Consider the following 8,296-nt stretch of genomic DNA (forward strand, 5'->3'; position numbering starts at 1 on the left):
ATAAGATTTTAGTATTAATATATTGAAGGATTGTTTGCAAGCCAGAACTTGTCTGTGGCTTCTTGAGAATAGATATGTTCTGCATGCCTGAAATGTATGCTGTTTGAGTGCATTTGTCATTTTGGTATGTTATTTATTTTGAAATACTAATGTTTTTCTGTTTCAAATAAACCTCAGAAAGTGGCTAATCAAGAACGCATAGCTATACAAAAAAGAAACTAAAATACTATACACATAAGAACAAGAAAATCAGGAGCAGAGAATCTAGGGATGTTAGGTAAATTTGATTAAAAGATGTTCACAAAAATAAGCATCATCATTCAAATATTTGAAAGCAGGATCTGTCGGTGGAGTCAGCTCAATCTTATGAATTGGCTCCACATTTCAAAGCAGCAAACTGACTCAAGAAAAGCGATTGTTCTGGAACATGGCTAGGCAGATGGATAGAGAAACCATGTTGTTATCAAAGGATTTCTAGGCATCCACAGCTAGCCATCTTGATGGGAAAAAAATGATGACATAAATATGCAGTAATATCATGATACATTTCATCAAATACTCCCCTGCCCCACCTTTGGAGATTATGAAAGGATCATAAGGAATAGTGTTTGAGGCCAGAACAATTTTTTATGCAGGATTAAAATGAATAAAGCAAAAAATAAATAAATAAAAATAAAAAGAATGTGATTCCCAATTCAAGAGCAGATAGAAGCTTCCAAACAGAGCCCAATAATACAGTAGTAATGAGACTGGGCTCAAGATGGAAACAGAACAAAGAATTTGATTTAAGAATGAAGATAATCTAGTAGAGAGTTCCCAGCCCCTGAAAAATGCTAAAACTAAATTAACACTGCAAAACATGAGTAGGTTCAAAGCATATAAAAACAAAAAGGAAAGTATAATGGAGTGCACTATTTTAGCTAACTGATCACTCATGGGAGTGGGAATGCTTCAGGACTCATTTATTTCTCCTCTCCCTAGAAAGCCTCTGATGATATGGCCAATTTATAGGTATTGACATGAATACATTCAGTAGAGGCTCTCTTTGCTATTGGATAAACTTCTGAGGCAGGGGCTCTGAGCATGGTGAAAGCATTATTCCAAAACTCTGTCCCTGGCTGTGTGAATAGCACAAACTTTGCCTTCTTCTGGATTATTCCATATTTTACCTGTGGAATAGGCTGCATCCTGTTTCTACAGATGTAAATATTGCATCATGTACATTTGATTCCCTGTGACATGGTGGTATCTATAATACTGTAGTCTTGTGATTGAGTTTCAAGCTTCAGTTGCATGCAGCAATATAAGGAGAGAAAGGTAAGAAAGCAACATTATCTTTATGTCCAATAGCTAATTTTTGATGTAAAAATTGTTTGTGGCTAATTTGACTGTACCCGTATGGCCAGAACACTTACCTGGATGGATGGATGGATGGATGGATGGAAGGAAGGAAGGAAGGAAGGAAGGAAGGAAGGAAGGAAGGAAGGAAGGAAGGAAGGAAGGAAGGAAGGAAGGAAGGAATTGCAGAAAGTTAGAATTAATAGTAGAGAATATAGGGTTCACATTAAAGTTCAGATCTGCTTGGGAACAATGGAGATACCATAAGGATGAATGCTCAGCAACAGCAATGCAGTTAAAGCTGGAAATTGTGACTCCTGCATGAGTTGGCAACAAAAAGAAAGACCACATTCAGCCTTCTGAAATTGTGAGAATGCAGTTTCCATAACAACGTCCCTTTAGCTTTTTCTTCAAGTTCTGATGTTATCTTTTCATGTCACTTTTCAAACTTTCTTTGCTGTGACAACAACATTCATTTGATGATGGCAAAAGCCTTGATGTAAGTTTGAGTTGCTTTTATTTTCCAGAGATATGAGTGATTGGATTTCCTAGTTAGATAATCCTTGCAGAGAGGAACATAAATCTTCAATATCTAGATTTGTTATTTTTCCATTTTTTTAAAGGGGAGGGGGAACAAGAGTAGCTTTAAGCAATTGATGGTATAGGCTCAGTAACTATGTATGAAATAACAATTTGCCTTGTGCATCCTGACCACACCTAGGCTTAATTATCAGTTTTTATGACTTTACAGAGAAGAGATTATGTTACTTTAATGCACTTTAATATTGCTCAATTTAACTGTAGTATACTGCACAGCTAAGGGATGTCTTATGAGGCTATGCATTCTAGCAGTTTTTTTTTTTTTTAATCTCCTTCCCACTCCAGGGCAAATCAGTGGTAGGAAAACTATTACCTATACCCAAAATTAGAAGTTCAGTCCTCTCATTTGCTCTATCAGCGGTCATGGAACAGACATTGCAAACTAATACAAACTTCGTAGCAAGCACCACCAAATCAGCAAGCAAACATAAAAAGATATATATGCTGTTTAAATTTTCTGTTGACTTGTTTGTCCAATGAATACATGATCATGATTGGTTTGACTGCAATTGTCAAAATCATGTCTAATATTATTAAAATATATGTTTCACCGTAGACTGTTCTGAAAATAAACACTTTATTTTTCAAATACCTCCCTCCTAAAAGCCAACTGGCAAGCAGGACTTTGCATCCCATATTTTGATTGATTGATTATGTGCCATCAAGTCATTTTCGATTCCTAGTGGCCACAAAGATTTCCTCCATGATGATCTATTTTACAGTAATTTTAAGTGTGTCACAACTCACATCAGCTTGGCTGAATCATATCACAGGGAACCCATATTCAATCCTTCTCAGTGAGATTGCCTTTCTGTAGAAAAGTCCCCCCCCCCACCATATATCTGCACTGCCCCTTCCCTGTAGGTTTCTATTATAGCTGTGAAGACATGGATCTTTAGGAAAGCATTTGGGTACAATGTAGATGAACTCATCTGTTTTGGGTGGTGTTCTTAGTGGATAATGCCACCATACTGTGTTGATTGTTTTCAACTCTGGTGACTGTTCATGTAAGCCATTCAGAGCTTTGGGGAATTGAGTGGCATAGAAGCTATAGGAAGTACATATATAAAACAACTTTTTGTACAATTAAAATGTTTTCCTGACTTCTATTTTGTATGTACATCAGTATCAGGCATGGGGCCAGGTTACCTGAAGGACCTCCTCGCCCCCACGATTTCAACCCGTCCCACCCGATCTCACAGAGAGGACATGCTCCGAACCTGTCTTTCCTGTTGGATAGGATCAGCTCAGGAAAATTTGATCCCATCATGCTTTCTTTTCTGTTCTGAAGGGAAACTTATCAGCAGGATGCATAAGGATTTTCCTGGAAGAATTAGCTTGGCAGAGTTTGCCTTCCAATAAAAATCAGAATAACTAAAGTCCCCCATTACTATGACTTCATTCCTCTCTGAAATTTGCTTTTGGAAGCATCACCCACGTCTTTTTGGTTGGCTGGTCAGTAATGGGTTCCAACAATGATGCTGATTTCAATCTTTGTTCCAGTTACTTTCATCCAGGAGCTCTCAACAGGCCACCAAGTTGATTTCCTTACATTTCTGGGGAAAATGGATATTTTTTTAAACAGCACAATTTATTCTCCTTTTCTTTTGCTTCTGAATAAGTACCTTCAATTCCAGATATAGTATTCCAGTCATTAGATTCGTTTCACCAGACCTCAGTTATACTTACTAAATCATATTTGTCTTTTTGCAGCAGGAGTGCAAGTTCTTCTTACATATTTCCCATACCCTGAACATTAGTATATAGACAGTGAACTTTATGAATTAATGCTGTTTCTTATTTTTCACTGAGTGGTTTAATAGGCCCCAGTTTAGCTATTATGTTACCTGCTCCTGCAATGTACAAGTCTTAATATGAATTCTTACTTTTTGGTTTCCATCTTTAAAACCCTGAACCATTTTGAAATGCTTCAGCCAGGCATAATACTGCAAAGTTTTGTAAGGTACATTCTAACTAATGCTAATAGTCCAACATGTAGAAAATACAAACCATGGTCCCAGTCTCACATTTTTTCCATGGGTACCATTTCTGAAACCACTCATAGTATTTTTCCCTTTCCAGACTTTTTTAATGGACTTGGAGAATGAATGGTTCATCTTCTTTTCTAAAGTCTGAGGTGATATCCTTATAGTTGCTCTTGGTGATTTCAGAAATGCCTTGCCACTGTGTGGTGAGAAAAGGCAATGGTTCCTTTAGTGTCTTCTCTCCTGCTCACTCACTTTAGGTAATATAGGAAGGAAGCCTGGGCTGAGAATGCTGCCTCATGATGGAGGAGAAGATGTTAACTCTGGGCAGTTTAAGGATAAATAGAATAGCCATTTCATGAAGGACCAACCATCCCATCTTCTGACTTCATTATTCAATTCCCCTTCTGAGCAGAATAGTACTGAAGATTGTCATGGAGAACCAAACAGTCTACTATGGTTAATAAGAGAGATCAAAGAAGCAGTACCTGTTTCTACATGTGATTCCTTTATACCAGTGTTGTCCAAACTTGGCCACTTTAAGATGAGTGGACTTCAACTCCCAGAATTCCCCAGTCAGCATCCCCACTCATCTTAAAGTGGCCAAGTTTGGACAACACTGCTTTATACAGTCCCTCTGCCTTTCTTTGGCAAGAAAGTGGCTACCTGTCCTTTTGCAGGGTCATACTGACTTATGCATCATTTTCTTCAATGCTTCAAAAACTGGGCTTAGCACTGCTATTCAGAGGAAGAGAAGGACTAAACAAAGATTGTTGCCTGCTGAATTACGCCAAAGCCTATTCACTTCCTTTGTTTCCCCATGTGGAGTAGAATAATATTTGCAAATCACCTTTATTTACTTCATATAAAAGGCAGTGACAGTTCTCTATTTTTCATTTATCTACTTATTTAGTATGCTTATAAATCTGGAGGGCTCTGGGCAGCATACAATAATATACAAAATAAAAATAAATACATATAAATCATTTATTTATCCTCACTTAGCCATGATATCTGGAAAATAAGTGAGTTATGACCTGATGAATGCAAGGAGTTTTAGATTCTTTCTGAGCTTGCTGTTTAGGCTTCCTATTATGCATTTTTGCCACTTATCCATATTTCTGTCTGTCAGATTTTCTGCAGCATTCGAGTATTCTTTTTTAAGGAAGTGCTGTGCAGAACATATTAGCTCCTTTCTTCTACTAATTCTCACTCATTGTTTTTAAAATTTCCTTTTAGAAAAGGAAATTGGTGAAATTCTCAAGGTAGAGTATGATGTTCTTACACTTACTTAGTTACATACTAGCCAAAAGTTATGTATGTCCTTATTTTCCCATTCTCAGGTTAAAGATACCATGAAGGGGCTTCTTCCATTTGGGCTTTTCCAAAAGCTGAACTGTGAGAAGACAGGGAGGCTTCAAAGTGATGGAACGATGTAAAATAGGAAAGAACAACACTATTCATTTCTGCCACCTCCAGTAATAAAGTAATATCCAAAACACTACTGAGAATAAACGATAAAGCAATTCTCAGGCACTTTAGGAATAAGGTAGAAAAACAAAACCTCTTTCACAGGGAAGAAAGTGTTTGAGAAACAGCAGGCAAAATTCCTCATGTTCCCCTCTTTGCTATGCTTTTCATTTCTGCAAGATCTGAATAGGAAAGAAAGAGGTAAGGCAAGAAGTATGCATGAAGCTGCCAATAGCATAATAAATTTAACTCTGAAATAAATGATACCTGTGGGTAATAGGTCTGAAATTGCTGGGTTTCTTGGTAACAGTATATAATTATAACTTGCATAGGTTCTGTAGGGCAATGGTGCAATTATCACCCTTATTTCTAACTTTCAGAGAAAGTGTTAGTGCAATGTTACTCATGATTCAATAGCAGGGGACAAGAAACATTGGAAAGATAATAGTAACACGTATTTCATATGCTTTTATAATCTCTCCACATAAAGTCTTTTTTCTTTCTTTCTTTCTTTCTTTCTCTCCCCTTCCTTATTGGGCAATCCAAAAATGCAAAATGCCATGTGAATCCATCCACAGAGCTGCCATGCCTTAGCAACTCAATCTGGCTACTACAGAGCCTTTTTTTTCCCCCCTTCCATAACTACCAGGGAATGAGTCATGAGCGATAGGGCTATATTATACCAGCAGGCAGGTTATGATATTGCCTGTCTACAATCACAAGGAGGTCTCTTTGTGTTGCTGCATAATCACATGATAATTACTGGGCAATGGGTGATGAGTGGTGTTTTAGCAGCCTGCTTACTATTTTTTAAGCTTAATTTGCTCCATAATATCAAAGGCCACTGTTCTGAATGTTGTTACAGAATTCAATACATGCTCATGTCCATCTGTTATTGTTTTGTTACATAGCCATCATAGAGAAATTGTTGATTTGGTGTCAACATGGCTAGAGTCACTTTGTTTGGTTGACTAATTATTTGAGACAGGAGACTGTCCCCCCCCCCTTTTTTTTTTTTTTAGGTTTGAATGAAGCAGAATAGTTCTGCTGACTTCATTTTTACTGACTTGGAGTTTCAGGATTTTAAGTTTTAGGTTCATAGGAAACACTCAGATTGGATTCTAAATGAATTAATGGTTAATGTTTTTAGCTTTCAGTTGCAGCACTAGAAAAGATATTGAGAAAGTATGGAGGGAGGAAGAATTTCTATGTCCAAATGTCAGATTTCTGACAAACAGTTAACAGTATATTTTGCATTTCTTATATTCTTTAGATTATTTTTAAAATCCAGCATTATTTATTTACAACTTGTTCATGAACTTTCCTGCAAGTAAGGGTAGTAATTTACAATGAAAAACACAGGAGTATTACAATAAGGGGGCAAACTGTTTGCCTGGAGTCAATCCTTCTCTTAAGTACATTGGAGATATATAGATTTTTTTATTTTTATTTTTATTTTTAATATAATTACTTAAAACCTTATAAGTTGGACACATGAAGGAATCTCTCTTTTTTTGGAAGAGACATAAGTAAAAGGTGTTACCACTTATTAAGCATAACCATTTTTTTAAAGATTCCTACCTCCTTGAAATTATGTTCTTACTAGCATGCAGATTTATGCAGATTATAAATGCAATCCTAAATTTGGTGCTTCAGAATCCCCACTGTGAAATCTTAGTTCAGTATGTTTAAGACTGCAATGATATTCAGCTACCCAATTGAAATTCAATCACCTAAGATGTTTTAACAGCATATTCTTTTCTACTCAGAAGTAAATCCTACAGAAATCAGTGGTTCTTCTCTGATAAGTATTGTAGCATTAATTAATACCTTAACTAAAAAAAAAAGGATCCTTTTCTAATTAGCATTTATGTTGAACAATTAATATTTAGTACAGTTCAATTTCTTAACAGAAATATTCTGAAAAGAATTGAGAATCTGTCTTTTCCCAACAACACGTAAAACAATATAACAAAAATGGGCAAACAGGACAATAGTAAATTTAAATTAAGTCAGTGAAGTAAACTTAACATATAGGGATTCAAAACATCAACAGATGGGACTTTCAAAAGATTAAGCATTTTTCCCTTGTTCATTTATTCTCAGTAGAAAACAAATACTGTTGAACATTTGAGCTCCCAGGAAGTGGAATTTAGAATAGATCTTGCACTTTACAAAATGAAAAACAAATTATTAAATTCTATATAACAATGTCTGGCATTTGAACAGATATTATTTGAAGAAACCAGTATGCACAGAAGTATATTATCTATGTGACAAGGATTTTTAATGCTGATTACACTCTGTGATCAAAATGTCAAGAGCTGGGTAAATTATTCAATAAAACACTCTAGTCACCATGTTTTGAAATATTCTGATGCAACTTTGTCTAAAGGTGTTAAATGGCAAAATGACTAGAATGTATGAGTAAATAATGCTTGCTTTACTAATCAACACTTAGATGTTAATGTCATTAAACAATCTACCTATTTTCATAGGATATGAATTGAATTAGAATTCTCCTTTGATTTTTTTTTAATATTATTTATTACTCATTTTACAAAAATGAATAGAAAAATCTTTGGATTTGGATGGGTATGGCCTACATTATAAGTCCTCCACTTTTTTTTTTTTAAAGCTTTTGTTTGAACAACATCTGGACAGTTATTCCTTGCTGTAAGACTCACAATATTTCTTGGGCATATCACATGAATGAGCCTGTCTTTTTCTAAGAATAATGAGGGCATGGTTTTATTATTAAAAATGTAACTTTTTGGTCTTTGAAATAGAAATGGATTTCAATCTCCCTTTATATATTAATTATTGATAAATGGAGCCTGGGAGACAGGTATTAAGCCTGGCATGATTAAAGATGGACCATTTTTAATTTGATATCTCTAACA

The sequence above is a fragment of the Python bivittatus genome, unplaced genomic scaffold (assembly GCF_059951505.1).
Source record: "Python bivittatus isolate LINGU-HERP-01145 unplaced genomic scaffold, Pbiv_v1 ctg000340_np1212, whole genome shotgun sequence".
NCBI classification, from domain to species: Eukaryota; Metazoa; Chordata; class Lepidosauria; order Squamata; family Pythonidae; genus Python; species Python bivittatus.